Raw genomic sequence first — 15,380 nt, forward strand, 5'->3', positions numbered from 1 at the left:
TTTGGGCCAATAATCTACAGTTTTCATAGTCCTTTCTCTGGCTAGTCTGAAACTATACTGCTACCCACTCTTACATACCAGTAGTGGTGTTTAGAGGTTTCATGCTGAGAAGTGGAATTACACAGTTCCCACTGCTCAACCCTGTGGCTGTTTCCTTCAGCCCAAGGCATCTATGGGCGGTCAGACTGCGGGGTGGCTTAAAGCTGTCTTTTCCATTTGTTTCCAAGTACACAAACATCTCTGTATGCATTGGCTATGATGGCTGCAAAGAATCCTCACCCCCTGTCTCTTACACTTCAGCATGTTGGTGAGATGTGCTGTCTGTCTGGTCCAGTGTGTAAATAACAGTCCTTGTTCTACTCCTCTCTCAGCTGTTTGTTAAGACCATGCTGTGACCTTCACCTGCCATTAGTAATTCTGAGAGGGTTTTGTCCCCTCTCTTTGTCTAGCTCCCCCCAGTGTGTATGTCAAGCTCTCCAAACACTCTGGAATCGCTCCTTGCCATGCTGAAGGCTGTAATCAGTGAATGACTTGGCTCTTCTGCATTGTGTGTCAACCTCCATTCACCTGCATGCCACTCACCACCATGGCATCAGCAGCATTACCAGGCAGTCACTGTCCCATCCCCAAATACATACTTGGATTTGTTAGGTGATACAGTATTTCATCACTCAGCTAAATCATAATCAAAACAAATACGTCTCTTGCGTAGCTGGTCAACTTTCATGTATTGCTGTTAAACTCAGTAGCACTTTGACAGTCCGTGTGTGGGCTGAACTGACAGCTCTAGCGATGTGTGTGTGTGATGTTCCCGAGAGGAGAGGCAGACTATCCTGCCCTCTCTCCCTGGCTCTCTCCCTCCCGGATGTTTGGAGAATGAGGGTGTAATGATTATTCAGAAGTTTTTGAGGCAGTAGGCAGAGGCTGTGGCAGGGCCCTTTGCCGTGACAAGACTTTTGAATGATTTCCTGTTTTGACAGAAGCTGTTTGCAGTGGAGCTGCAGCAGAGGTACAGGGGCTATAGTGCTCTCCTCTCTGAGAATACTCTACCTGCTGCAGAATGAATCATTTATCCTGTGGAAGTGGGAGAGGAAACAATGTGTTAGCTTAACACTGCCCCTGAGCACGTAGTCTCTCTGGAGTTATTGAAGATGCCAGGATCCATTCCAAAAGAAATGACATATCAAATAGGGGCTTATATTTGTCCTGTTTCATTGCATGTACAAGTGGAGCAATCAGGGTTAAGTGTCTTGTTCAAGGGCAGATTATTAACAGGTTAACGTTAATACTAGTAAATAATAAATAGGTTTTATAAAGCACTTTTCAAGGAGCCATAGATGTTTTGGTTACTCATACTGTAAGGCTGTTTTGTCATTAGTCACAAATACACTCGTGTCATGTCTAAATGTCCATCCAGGTCTCCAGTTTCCACATTCATCTTGTCCTAACCTGTGTAATGGTTTGAACAGCCGCTCAAGGCCAAGGCGTTAGGAACACAGCTGTCATGTCAACATGTTCGTGGTGACCGATTAGGGCGATGGCAGTTTAAGGACACAGACAGGGTTGGGGGTATAACACTGCACTGAATGAAAGGGAGCAGGACAAAGAGTGGATTGAGAGGCTGATACAGTGGGTGGCTATGTACTGCAGAGCTGGGGAACAGGCGAACTGAACACTCACCAAACTGACATTTGATATATTTAACTCTGGACCCTGCAATGAATACATTAACAGTTGTCAGGGCAGAGATGAGACAATCTTCTTCCTGTGGTGAGCTACATTATAGAGGATGGGCCAGTCATGGTCCAGACGGTCAGAGACAGAGCAGGGTGGCCAGCAGCAGGGCAGCAGAGGAGAGGCTAGTGGGGCCAGGATGGGAACCTGCTGCAGCTGCATACCTCTTGGTCAGGAGGCTAAATGCCTGGCTGAACATGAACAGGTACTGCTGGAACTGGAGACTGCCGGACAACACAGGGAGGAGACCATAGAAGAAGAAAAAGACAGGGAGGAGACCATAGAAGAAGAAAAAGACAGGGAGGAGACCATAGAAGAAGAAAAAGACAGGGAGGAGACCATAGAAGAAGAACAAGACAGGGAGGAGACCATAGAAAAAGACAGGGAGGAGACCATAGAAAACGACAGGGAGGAAACTATAGAACAAGAAAAAGACAGGGAGGAGATCATAGAACAAGAAAAAGACAGAGAGGAGATCATAGAACAAGAAAAGGACAGGGAGGAGATCATAGAAGAAGAAAAAGACAGGGAGGAGACCATAGAAGAAGACCGGGAGGAAACTATAGAAGAAGGTGCAAGGTAATGCCTCAGAAGATTCGGTTGGTGAAAGATATTATGATAGATGATAACACCTTGAAAATGTATACACTTTCATTGTAGGCTGAAAGATAAAGCGTTGACATACACTGCATATACAACACATTAGGAACATCTGTTCTTTCCATGACATAGACTGACCAGGTGAATCCTGGTGAGAGTCCATGCCCTGTCGAATTGAGGGAATTCAATATTAGGAAGCTGTTCCTAATGTTTGGTATACTTATTGTATTTGCATGTGCAGTATCTCTTGGGAAGGAAGTTGTCTGAAGGAAAAACAGTTGAGGTGGATAATAGTTTATGAGTTGTGGATTGCTTGTGGTTTGTCTCTTGTCATTTGTCTCTCTCTTCATGAGGCAGAGGGAGGATCCTGTGCACCTCAGAGTTGTTTCCAATGCCCCTCTGGAGGGAAACACTTGGTCTGTTCCTACTGATTTAAATTCCCATGACAGCAGCTCCTCGCCTGCCTGCCTGCCCGCCCGCCCACCTGCTTGCCTGCCTGCCCGCCCGCCTGCCCGCCCGCCTGCCTGCCTGCCTGCCCGCCTGCCCGCCCGCCTGCCTGCCTGCCTGCCTGCCTGCCTGCCTGCCCGCCCCCCTGCCTGCCTGCCTGCCCGCCCGCCTGCTTGCCTGCCTGCCGCATACTGTCAGACACTGCTAGTGGAGACACTGCAGAAATATGCTGCAGGTTTCCCTCATTTCTCAGACAGGAAAAGTTTTGATTGGCACAGAGTGAGGAATGAGCAAATGCTTATTAACAAGATAAAGTCAGTGTAAGCAATAGTGTTGTCATTGAGCCCCCATGCAGAATTCCCAGTGGTTGGTTTGGAAGTGTGGGATTGACTGGAATCTCCTGATGGGCTTCTAAGCTCCTCTGTTTTATAAATGGAAATTCTGGCGCTGAGATTTTCACTCTCCCAACCAAGCTCCGTGGAACACTAAACATCCCTTCTGCATGCTTCATGGATTTAAGTTTAATTTGCAAAATGTTCCGACATTTGTGTATTGTATCGTCTCTGTTCTGTGGTGTCTATTCTTTTCCTTTTGTGTCTGTTCTTGTCCTTTTAATGGCTTGATTTGATAACCGTGAAAGACATGGGCAGCATTTTCCATGCATTTGTCTTTGTTGTTAAATCCTAGACATTTGTCACACTATGGAAATAATTATTCTATATTGCATTTATTACTGGCAAGGTTGGATTCCTCAAATTCTCTGTCAAGTGTAGGAGTGTGTTTTCTCAGTTTGTAGTGTAAATCACCGTGTCTGATGCTATAGACCTTCTGTATGTGTGTCATCACACTGGGGATGTCATCCAACCTGAAAATATCCCTCAAATGATCCTCCAGGCCCATAATGCCTGGTGCTTTGCCTCTGACAGGGCTTGAGAGGTTCAGTCCTAGCTGGTGCTTTGCCTCTGACAGGGCTTGAGAGGTTCAGTCCTAGCTGGTGCTTTGCCTCTGACAGGGTTTGAGAGGTTCAGTCCTAGCTGGTGCTTTGCCTCTGACAGGGCTTGAGAGGTTCAGTCCTAGCTGGTGCTTTGCCTCTGACAGGGCTTGAGAGGTTCAGTCCTAGCTGGTGCTTTGCCTCTGACAGGGCTTGAGAGGTTCAGTCCTAGCTGGTGCTTTGCCTCTGACAGGGCTTGAGAGGTTCAGTCCTAGCTGGTGCTTTGCCTCTGACAGGGCTTGAGAGGTTCAGTCCTAGCTGGTTTTTGGATCTCACAGGGTACGGATCACCTCCAGTAAACGTGAAATCATAGAGTTTATTGGATCATGGTCTGTACCAGTTAGTGACTGTGGATTTTGTGATTGAATATTGCTGTTCACATTAACAGATTATTGAGTGTGAAAAGCTCAATCTGCTGTGTGCCACTGAAAGCAGATCTGGAGCAATTTCATTCCCTGCAGCGTTTATTGAACACATGGACCACATGGGAGTGTGAGGACTCAGCCTGATGCAATTTAATTTGGTCCATTGTGCAAAGATGCAAAACGAATTGTTCATGATGGAGTGGATTCTCTCCCTATCCACTGTAAAGTGGGTTGGCTGTGCTTTGTGCTAACCGCATTAGGTCTACTGTATATTATATTACCCTGTAGCTTAAGCAGAGAGAAATAGACCAGTTTTAAAAAGTATTCTGTGGTTTCTACAGCTATTATAATTTTTTACAGATGCCATATGAGTTTGTGACAGGAGTGTCCATACAGTAACCCTGTGGCTGTTGTGAGAAGTGTAGAGGGAGATGAATGACACTGAGTAGAGATGGTAGACACGGTAGACACACATGGCTGACTAAAGTAACACATTGGGGGCCGTCCCGTCCCAGGCTGTTGTGGCACGTCACACAGTAATGGCTCAATTGATTTCTACTATTTATGTGTCTAATTATGGCTGGGCAGTGGTTAGTTGTCTTTAGCTGCCCAACCGTGGCCCCCAGTTATAACTCTGTGGCTCCTTAATTCACTGAGGCATGAGTGATCAGAGGACAAATAGCCCAGGGCTTTGGGCATGGCAGTGTCTCAGGACATTAAAGACTGGTGAAATATCTGTAGAGGGAGAGAAAAGTCATTTCTGTCTGTATGAATCATCCTCTGGCCACTGGAGTGTGTGTGTCTGTGGCGTGTGCCTGTGGCGTGTGCCTGTGGCGTGTGCCTGTGGCGTGTGCCTGTGGCGTGTGCGCGTGTGGGTTCATGCATGTGTAATGTGGAACACGGTCAGATAGGTTGAACTATGGTTATTCTCAGATCAACCACTAGGTATTGCTGTTGAATCTTCTTCAACCACTCTTGACTTTCACCTCACCTCTCACACCACATCACAACTGTCAGTCGTCCCTGGCAACCAGCCTTCACAGATGAACTGTCATTTACATAGATCAGTATTGGAACATGTTCATTTCATAACGTATTCCTGTTCACTGCTCTTTTCTCACATTTTATCAAGGTGATATCTCTAATCACCATTCCATACTCAAAAGTAAATGGCTAATTTTGGGGTAATGTTCGTTCCCTCACTGAACATGCCCCAGGACAACCTCATGGCCTAATTAAATAGCTATTCAATTAGGAGGTTATATCTAGCCTCATCCCTACTATGTCCTGTCTCTGCTCCTTTCTCTTTGTAATGGTGTCACAACTCGGGCTAACAGGACTGATGGCACCAGTCACCCAATAGAGGGTCTTTCATTTCAACCTCAATGTGTAATTGGCTTTGTTATGGGCATTGGTTGGAGATGCTGGGGCCTTGTTACTGTGGAAAGGCTTATTGACAGAATTTAACAGCAGTCAACGGTGATCTGTCTCTTACCCAGATTACAGGGGATACTGGTTCAACCCTAAGGGGTCTTTCCTATTTAACCAGTGTGCCCGAAGAGCTTAACCAAACCTACTAGTCTCATCTAGTCTTATATGTCTGTCTGTCTCGCTCCTGTCTTGAAGAAGAGACGGGCCCCAGACCGGAAGGTTCCGGTTGCATCCTGAGAGCAAGGTCATCACTTACAGCTGATTTGACGAGACACTGTCTGTCTGCGAAGACGACTGCATGGCTGCTGTAACCTGAGAGACTAATGCTCCTTAGAGCCGAGACGAACAGACTTCTTTACCTGGTGGGCTGGACGGTACCCTTCCCTTTTCTCTCCACTGAGTGGTGAGAAATTCTCTATCTCTTTATCGTCTCTCTATAGTTGTGTCCCAGAGAGGAGGAGCAGCATAGGTGCTGACGGGGTTGCCCAGGGTGACAGTGGGGGCAGATCAGCGAGTGGCTGAAACAGCACAAATACCCCTGTCTGATGCTGCACTCTGCTTTCTCCCCAGTCACCCTCTCACCAAGCCCTCTGCCTCCACACTCAACGCAGGTACAGGGGAACTCTGGGAAGGAACAGAGCTCTGTGTGTGGTTCATCCTGATCTGTGATGATTGTTTTCTCCATCGGTGGACTCTGAGGACAGAACCCTCCCAGGACAGTCCAGGATATTTTTGGCCTAGTTGAAGTGTGAGGTGCTGGGAGTCCAGATTCATCCAGGCACATTCCTGAACCAAGCAGGCCAACCCTGTCTCTGTCTGTGGGGCTGCAGGCTGCTCACTGCAGACACTGCAGGCTCGCTGGTCACACCCTGGGAAAGAAGGAGTGCTGAAAGGATAGCAAAGGACAGAGGAAAACAGAGTTTCCTTCAGAGTTAGGGAAGGAAAGGGGGATACCTAGTCAGTTGGTTACAATACTGCTCTTCACATTCTGAACTAATGCAATGCTGTGACATACTGAGGATTGTGGAGGGAAAGACTAGCCAACCGAACACAGACCAACAGGAGGAATTCATAGCTTGTGGCTGGTGTGAAAGGCAAAGGTAAGATATTATTTATAGCTATGTGAAAGAGGAACCGTTGCAACCTTATACTGTATGAAAAGCTCTGTATTCATGTAGGATTAGCTCAGCCTGTGCATATACCTCATTTAGACTCACTAACAGCAGCGAGGTTCAATAAACTGTGATGTTGTGGTTCTCTATCTTACTCTGAGTTAATTAATGACCTATGTACTATGTGGCCTATCAAAGCAGGCCAGTAGTAGTCATATTTGTGGATGTGGCCATGGTTTTGTTGATGGTGTTTTCCTGTATGTAATGCTGTGGTTTTGTCCCCAGACAGTGGTATCACTATCAATACCCATACATGGTGCTTGTTCCTGTTTGATATTATCCCAACATCGCTCTCAAGATGCTGAGTAGAGTATTTGATATGGACACATATGGAAATAAATAATAGATAGCGTTCATAGATTTGTGGCTTACTTTATGCAAGGTTTAATTTTCCCAGTACCCAGATTCAGGGTTTCACCATTCACTTTGCTTTGTACCTTGCTCTGGCGTGACAACCCCACACTGTTGAATTGATTTGAAGCTCACCTTCCAGGAGGCTAGCCTGATATCAGAGAGTATCAGGGTGGAAAGTCTTCAACAGAAGTGGTTGAAGAAGTGTGTCTGTGTCTACCAGGAAGTGTGAGCTATCAGCACTCCCTGGATAAGGAATGTGTGATAATATGTGTGTAGGAGGTTTAAGAAGCCATTTAAGGAAGCCAGGGTGATTATGCTAAGTAGAAGCAGAGGGGAACGGTGGGCCGGGGGCTGAAGTAGATGCTCTATTCTCTATTGATTTAGGCACTCATTATGAAATGCCCTGCATTTCAGAGCAGGTTCACCCTCGGTTCCTGTCTGTAGGAGGGAACTATTTTCATGAACGGGGTGGTGTACCTAATCAACTGGCCACTGAGTGTATAGTGAGCAATATGTTTGGAACATCAAATCGCAATACAATCGCAGTATCGAATCACAATACATATTGCATCGGCACCTAAGTATCATGATAATATCGTATCGTGAGGTCCCTGGCAGTTCTATTTTATTCTCTGGTTTCTGTGTATTTGTGCTTCCTGGGAAGCAGAGCATGGTCAGGCTAATGCTGCATTTTAGATGGTACAAGGTAGATGGGAAACCGGATATCATTGTTTTCAATGAGAGCATGACTGTAAATGCCACCAAGGCTGGCGGTGAATGCCGTTAGCCTCTACGGTGGACGGGACTTGCTGCCAGAGTTCAAAAATGTCAACTTTTGCCGTCTGCGTTGTTTTCTACCGGATGTTAATTTTCACTGTTTGTTTACTGAAATCACCATAGCAACTCATACCCTCGTGCTGGCTTGCTTTTGCTGTCACTGCCTTTCTTGCTTTCTTGTCCCGCTATGCCGAATGCGGTATTTTGCATTATTCCAAATGACATAATTGGTGCAGTTAGACTGGAGAGAATCTGCCAGACTGCTGTAAAATCTACAATGCTAAAGAGGCCCTTGTTTGGAATGTGAGTACCAGTGACTCATGGGAGGTAGATGCTACGAGACTGGGGTACAGAATCTGTCTGTGTGGATGGATGAGAAGGGCAGCAGTGGATGAGGCTGGGGGGGTTGAGGGTGGTGCTACAGTAGATGTGGAACAGACCAGGGATCAGGGATGAGAAGGGGGCTGAGGTAGAAGGGATGAATGAGGGATAAGGATGGTGCTGGGGAAATGAGTTCTCCTCTGGAGGATCTTTTTCCTGGTGCCGGAGTCATCCTGTGCCCCCCCCCTCTCTTCATTAGCCGATAGGAGGCGTTTTCAGCAGGGCTAGTAATCAGTCTCTTAGGCTGCTGGAGCATTGCCAACGCTCCGCTGCTATTTCTCAGGGCACGGACGCTCTCTCTTTCCCTCTCGCTCTCCCTCCCTTTTCCCATTTCCACATCTTTCCCTACTCCCTCCTTCATGTTACTGCGCTCCATTCTTCTCTCTCTCCTATTCCTTCTCTTCCCCCGTATCTCCCCCTCTGGCTCTCCCCTCCCTTCCCCTGCACATGCTGCCAGTGTGACAGTGGTTTCTGCATGATTGCAGGGAGAATGGAGGAGAGAGAGGGGGCATCCAGCCCAACACAGGAAAGGAAAGGGCTCTGACGTCACTGCTCCACTGTGGAATGCACGTAGCAGAAGAGAGGGAGGGGAGCTCGGGCAATCCCAGGGTGCTACTCCTACTGCTCCATGGCCGAGGCTCCACACTCTGGTCTCCCTCTGGTCCTGCTGTGTTGCTGCTCTGGGGTTGACTGGGCCCCTCGGTCATCCCACCCCAGAGCTGTGGCTGTTTTGGGGAGGGTCTCATCACGTCAGATGTGGGCGTGCTGCAGTAGCCCCACCCCCTGTGTCTCCGTCTGAGTGGGACAGCCCAGGAGAAGAAGCGGGAAGCAGTGTTTAAATGCGTTCCTGAGACAACGTCAGCAGTGGGCAGCATCACAGCTGAGTGGGGTACAACACAGAGCAGAGAGCTGTCCTGTCCTGTCCTGCAGCTAACATGTGGAGGGAGCCGGGCTGCTCCTCCTCTTCCTCACACACCCCTCAACCCAGGACCAGGAAGCCCTTCTACCATGGGACTCCTAGCAGGTCTGTATGGCTGATGTCCCCTCCTGGAGGACTCCTATCGCAGAACTAGCACAGATGTACCGTAGCCTTCTTTATGGCTACCTGGCTACGCTCAGTTTGATGTGCTAGAGTTTGCTAGCAGCTGCTGCACTCACTGCGTTGCCTACCGTAAAGCGTCTGTGTATGATCCCTGGCAGGGAGGTTTTGTCTTGTTTATCATGTGTTAGTGCGGTGCTTTTTGAACAGACATCTGGCTATTGCCTACCTACGATGTCCTACGATGTCCCAGGCTGGTGTACAGAGGAAACCTGCATTTAACCAGGCCTTTTAGCTCTGCAATGCCGTCTCTTGCCCCAGGGAAAACGGAAAGGGAAGCCAAATAAACCATTATGGTGCTTTAGTGCATGTTGTCATTAATATTGACCACTTTGTTGTTGAACTGTTTCATGTTCACTTGTTTCTGTGTGGTCAGTATAGTTGTGTGTGTGTGCTGAGGCAGGTTGAGGACACACAGATGGTTGTTGGAAAGCTCAGTCATGTTGTCCAGAGACACTGACTAGCCTACTCCTTGTTATTGTGGTCAGGCAGACAGTGAGACACAACCTGTTTGGAATGTGTTGTTTGTGTGGGGTCACTCCTCACACTGCTCTCAGGACCCAGCTAGACAATTTATACATCTGTCCCATATCTCAGTTGCTCAAATCAGTGATGATGGGCTATTTATTTCACTATATGTTGAAATGGTTTTCTCCGTACTTCATTGATTGAGGAAGTAATACTGTTTCTCTACCTCCCTGGTGTGAACATACTTAAACACAGATTGAATCGTTGTGGTTTACATTGATATTTACAGTGGGGCAAAAAAATATTTTGTCAGCCACCAATTGTGCATGTTCTCCCACTTAAAAAGATGAGAGAGGCCTGTAATTGTCATCATAGGTACACTTCAACTATGACAGGCAAAATGAGAAAAAAAATCCAGAAAATCACATTTGTAGGATTTTTAATGAAGTCTGCCACTTGGCCACAGGGCGACATGGCGCAACACTCTTCATCTGTATGCTCTGAACGTATGGAGGTCGTGTCTTTCTTAGCTGGAGGGTTGGCTAGCGCCCTCTACTCGGTTGACTATGAAACATTTCAGAAATAACATTGAAGTAGGCCAGGACAATATATTCAATAGAGGAAAATAGAGCCTGTTGTTACTCACAGGTTTCATACACTGAACAAAAATATAAACGATTTCAAAGATTTACTGAGTTACAGTTCATATCAGGAAATCAGTCAATTGAAATAAATGTATTAGGCCCTAATCTATGGATTTCACATGACTGGGAATACAGATATGCATCTGTTGGTCACAGATACCTTAAAACACAAGGTAGAGGCGTGGATTAGTCCGTATCTGGTGTGACCACTATTTGCCTCATGCAGCGCGACACATCTCCTTCACATAGTGTTGATCAGGCTGTTGATCGTGGACTGTGGAATGTTGTCTCAATCCTCTTCAACGGCTGCGCAAAGTTGCTGGATATTGGCAGGAACTGGAATATATGCTGCCATACATGTCAATCCAGAGCATCCCAAACATGCTCAATGGGTGACATGTATGTTGAGTATGCAGGCCATGGAAAAATCGGGACATTTTTGTGTACAGGTCCTTGCAACATGGGTCTGTGCATTATCATGCTGAAACATGAGGTGATGGCGGCGGAGGAACGGGACAACAATGGGCCTCAGGATCTCGTCACGGTATTTCTGTGCATTCAAATTGTCATCGATAAAATTGAATTGTGTTCGTGTCCATATTTATGCCTGTCCATACCATAACCCCATTGCCACCATGGGGCACTCTGACAACATTGACATCAGCAAACCGCTTGCCCCCACAACACCATACACACTGTCTGCCAACTGCACGGTACAGTTGATCCCGGGAAACTTCTCCAGCTTGCCAGTGACTATCGAAGGTGAGCATTTACCCATTGAAGTCGGTTACGCAACTGCAGTCAGGTCAAGACCCTGGTGAGGACGACGAACATACAGATGAGCTTCCCTGAGACGGTTTCTGACAGTTTGTGCAGAAATTCTTCGGTTCAGCAAACCCACAGTTTCATCAGCTGTCCGGGTGGCTGGAATCAGACGATGATAAAGCCGGATGTGGAGGTCCTGGGCTGGTGTGCTTACATGTGGTCTGCGGTTGTGAGGCCAGTTGGACGTACTGCCAAAATCTCTAAAAGACGTTGGAGGCGGTTATGGTGGAGTAGGGCTGTCCCCGTTCTTTCGACCAATTGAATGGCTAAAGTGTTTGAACTTATTTTCCATATATAGACAGACATACCCTATGTGTTTGAATAAAACCAGCTACATACTGTATGCACTGAGCTTGTCTGATGCACACTGTTTGAGTCATTTGATGTCTGATGCACACTGTTTGAGTCATTTGTGGGTCTTAATTATTTAATCAAAGATCCCAATGGTAACACTGTGTTAAAAAAAATGACTGAGTGCCTGTGTGACTGGCGCACGTTGTCTCTCTCTCCTCCGTACTGCAGCGAAAAGGCACCATAGCACAGCAAGTGTTTTTTGTGCTGTCCATGTTGAAGCTGCAACATAATTTCAGCCATTTACTTTCTTTCTGGAAAGTTATGTTACTGAAATCCCTAATTTGTTCAGGAAAAACATTCCCTATTCCCTCAACCATTGATCTCTTTACATGAAACATGTAAGCATCCCATGCAAGTGGCCAATAGGGCCTGACCTATAGCCTATCATAATCACATCAATAAATAGGTCATAACAAACTCCGAACACAGTAATGTCGACAGCAAAATGGATGTGGAGGACGTGAAAAAGAAACTCAAATTGGGCGAATGTTTACTGGTTGCTCAGGAGGGAAAGAGGAAGTCAGATCTGTGGAAGACTTAGTTGTGGAAACTACTGGAGATCAAAAAAAGGGAAGGTATAGGAGCAAAGGTTGCATGAGTATTATTTGTGCCAAACAGTTGCTGTTAGATTACAATATTTATACCCTGATGAAGACAGCTTGTCTGTCGAAACGTTGGATGTTAGGTTATTAAATTATTGCATCTGAGCTCCTAGTGTGCGGCTCTCCTTTCATTTTTCAAGTGTTCCACTCCGCTAGCCAGTACCTCGACTAAATAGGCGTGTGTTTATTTCACCTCTAGATTACAATATACAATTTTGTTCGGCCCATTTGGATCCGTGTAAACAACACTAAATAAATAAGTCTACCAGAATCTGTTTGTACGAGAAAAAAATAAAAAAGAAAGCCTTTATTACTGCAGACTAAAAACAGTTGCGTGCATTTGTGAATTGCGGTTTATTTATTTTTTAGGCTAATGATTCAAAGCTCCCTTTGTTATTTAATTACATCTAAAATGTTTGCTTGCATTTCAAAGCATGAACGTCTCGTATGCTGTGTGATGGCATGAACGAATTAATGATTGATTGATACAGTAGCCTATATATTGAAATATAAGCCTCAGTACGGTATTAAGACTAGACAGGACGCGCTCTTAGGCCTACAGCTCGATGGTGGTTGTATAAGGATACTATACCAAGCCTACTAATGATAATGACATGACTTATTATTATAACGATGATCATAATAATTGTAATAATAACAGTAAGGAGATCAAGAAAAAGCAGGCTATAGGAGCGAGAGCAACGTGTATATTATGTGTGATAAACAGGTGCTGTTAGATTACAATATAATTTTTCTGCCTGTTTGGAACTGTCAGAGACGTGTGTATAGGTGGCAGGGAAGTCAGGCGCAGGAGAGTCAAACGGAGTGTAAAATGGAGTCTTTAAATAAATCTCCAAGTAACATGCTCCATAACACTAATAAGAAAAATGTATATAAACAAATATGGGTACGAAGACCCGTTGCGCACCTATACAAATAAACACTACACTGACAATAAACAATCTCTGACAAAGACATGAGGGGAAACAGAGGGTTAAATACCCAACAGGTAATGGGTGGGATTGAAAACAGGTGTGTGGGAAGACAAGACAAAACCAATGAAAGATGGCTAGAAGACCGGTGACGTCGACCGCCGAGCACCGCAAGAACAAGGAGAGGCAACAACTTCGGCAGAAGTCGTGACGGGAACAGTGTAAACAACACTAAATAACTTAAAGTATTACCAGTCTGTTCGAACTGGAAAGAAATTGGAAAGCCATTATTACAGCGTAGCAAAGATTAAAAACAGCCAAATCTGTGAAATTTGTTTATCTGACATTCTGCCATTTTATAAGGCTTTGTGCTCACAGAATCAGTTGGCTATTAAACAAACACTCAAATAGGCAACAGAAGCAATAAAGTGCCTTTGCAAAGTTTTCAAACCCCTTGAATTTTTCCACATTTTGTTATGTTGAAGCCATGTTCTAAAATTGATTTAAAAAAATAAATTCCTCATCAATCTCAACACAATACCCCATAATAACAACGGAAAAACAGGTCACTAGATTTTTTTTGCAAATGTATTACAAATAAAAAACGGAAATATCACATTTACATAAGTATTCAGACCCTTTACTCAGTACTTTGTTGAAGCACCTTTTTGGCAGTGATTACAGCCTTAACCTCTAGCGGCGAGCAATCCCGTATCTGGGAGCGTAATCATAGCCTCAAGCGCATTACCATAACGCAACGTTTCCTATTCATGAAAATCGCAAATGAAATAAATATATTGAAACACAAGCTTAGCCTTTTGTTAACAACACTGTCATCTCAGATTTTCAAAATATGCTTTTCAACCAAAGCTACACAAGCATTTGTGTAAGAGTATTGATAGCCTAGCATAGCATTAAGCCTAGCATTCAGCAGGCAACATTTTCACAAAAACAAGAAAAGCATTCAAATAAAATCATTTACCTTTGAAGAACTTCGGATGATTTCAATGACGAGACTCTCAGTTAGATAGCAAATGTTCATTTTTTCCAAAAATATTATTTGTGTTGGCAAAATAGCAGTCACTACAACGCCAAACTTTTTTCCAAATTAGCTCCATAATATCGACAGAAACATGGCAAACGTTGTTTAGAATCAATCCTCAAGGTGTTTTTCACATATCTATTCAATAATATATCAGTCGTGACAGTTGGCTTCTCATCAGAAGCGAACTGAAAAATACTGCAGCTGGAGATTACGCAATAATTGCAACGGAGGACACCAAGCGACCACCTGGTAGATGTAGTCTCTTATGGTCAATCTTCCAATGATATGCCTACAAAAACGTCACAATGCTGTTGACACCTTGGGGAAGCGACAGAAAGCCTAAGCTCATTCGTGGCCCATTCACAGCCATATAAGGAGTCATTGGCATGAGGCGGTTTCAAAAAATGCGGCACTTCCTGATTGGATTTTTATCTGGGTTTCGACTGTAACATCAGTTCTGTGGCACTCAGACAATATCTTTGCAGTTTTGGAAACGTCAGAGTGTTTTCTTTCCAAAGCTGTCAATTATATGCATAGTCGAGCATCTTTTCGTGACAAAATATCTTGTTTAAAACGGGAACATTTTTCATCCAAAAATTAAAATAGCGCCCCCTATATCCAAGAAGTTAAGTCTTCTTGCTTGGCACACCTGTATTTGGGGAGTTTCTACCATTCTTCTCTGCAGATTCTCTCAAGCTCTGTCAGGTTGGATGGGGAGAGTTGGTGCACAGCTATTTTCAGGTCTCTCCAGAGATGTTCAATCGGCTTCAAGTCCTGGCTCTGGCTGGGCCTCTCAAGGACATTCAGAGACTTGTCCCGAAGCCACTCCTGTGCTTCGGGTTGTTGTCCTGTTGAAAGGTGTCTTGAGGTCCCAGTCTGAGGTCCTGAGGACTCTGGAGTAGGTTTTCATCAAGGATCTTTCTGTACTTTGCTCCGTTCATCTTTCCCTTGATCCTGACTAGTCTCCCAGTCCCTGCCGCTGAAAAACATCCCCACAGCATGATGCTGCCACCACCATGCTTCACCGTAGGGGTGGTGCCAGGTTTCCTCCAGACGTGATGCTTGGCATTCAGGCCAAAGAGTTCAATCTTGGTTTCATCAGACCAAAAAGTCTTGTTTCTCATGGTCTGTGAATTTTTAGGTGCCTTTTGGCAAACTC

The 15,380-nt window shown here is 45.3% G+C and overlaps 2 protein-coding genes across 3 annotated transcripts in view; one reads left to right on the forward strand and one right to left on the reverse strand.

Moving 5' to 3' along the window:
- Positions 1-15,380, reverse strand: part of LOC139384918 (DNA-directed RNA polymerases I, II, and III subunit RPABC5) — a 235,138-nt gene that overhangs the window by 219,318 nt on the left and 440 nt on the right. The gene's annotated exons all lie outside the window — the stretch shown is intronic.
- LOC139384915 (pleckstrin homology domain-containing family A member 7-like) overlaps positions 1-15,380 on the forward strand; it is a 147,613-nt gene that overhangs the window by 9,834 nt on the left and 122,399 nt on the right. The gene's annotated exons all lie outside the window — the stretch shown is intronic.

Source organism: Oncorhynchus clarkii, chromosome 26, assembly GCF_045791955.1.
Source record: "Oncorhynchus clarkii lewisi isolate Uvic-CL-2024 chromosome 26, UVic_Ocla_1.0, whole genome shotgun sequence".
Lineage (NCBI taxonomy): Eukaryota > Metazoa > Chordata > Actinopteri > Salmoniformes > Salmonidae > Oncorhynchus > Oncorhynchus clarkii.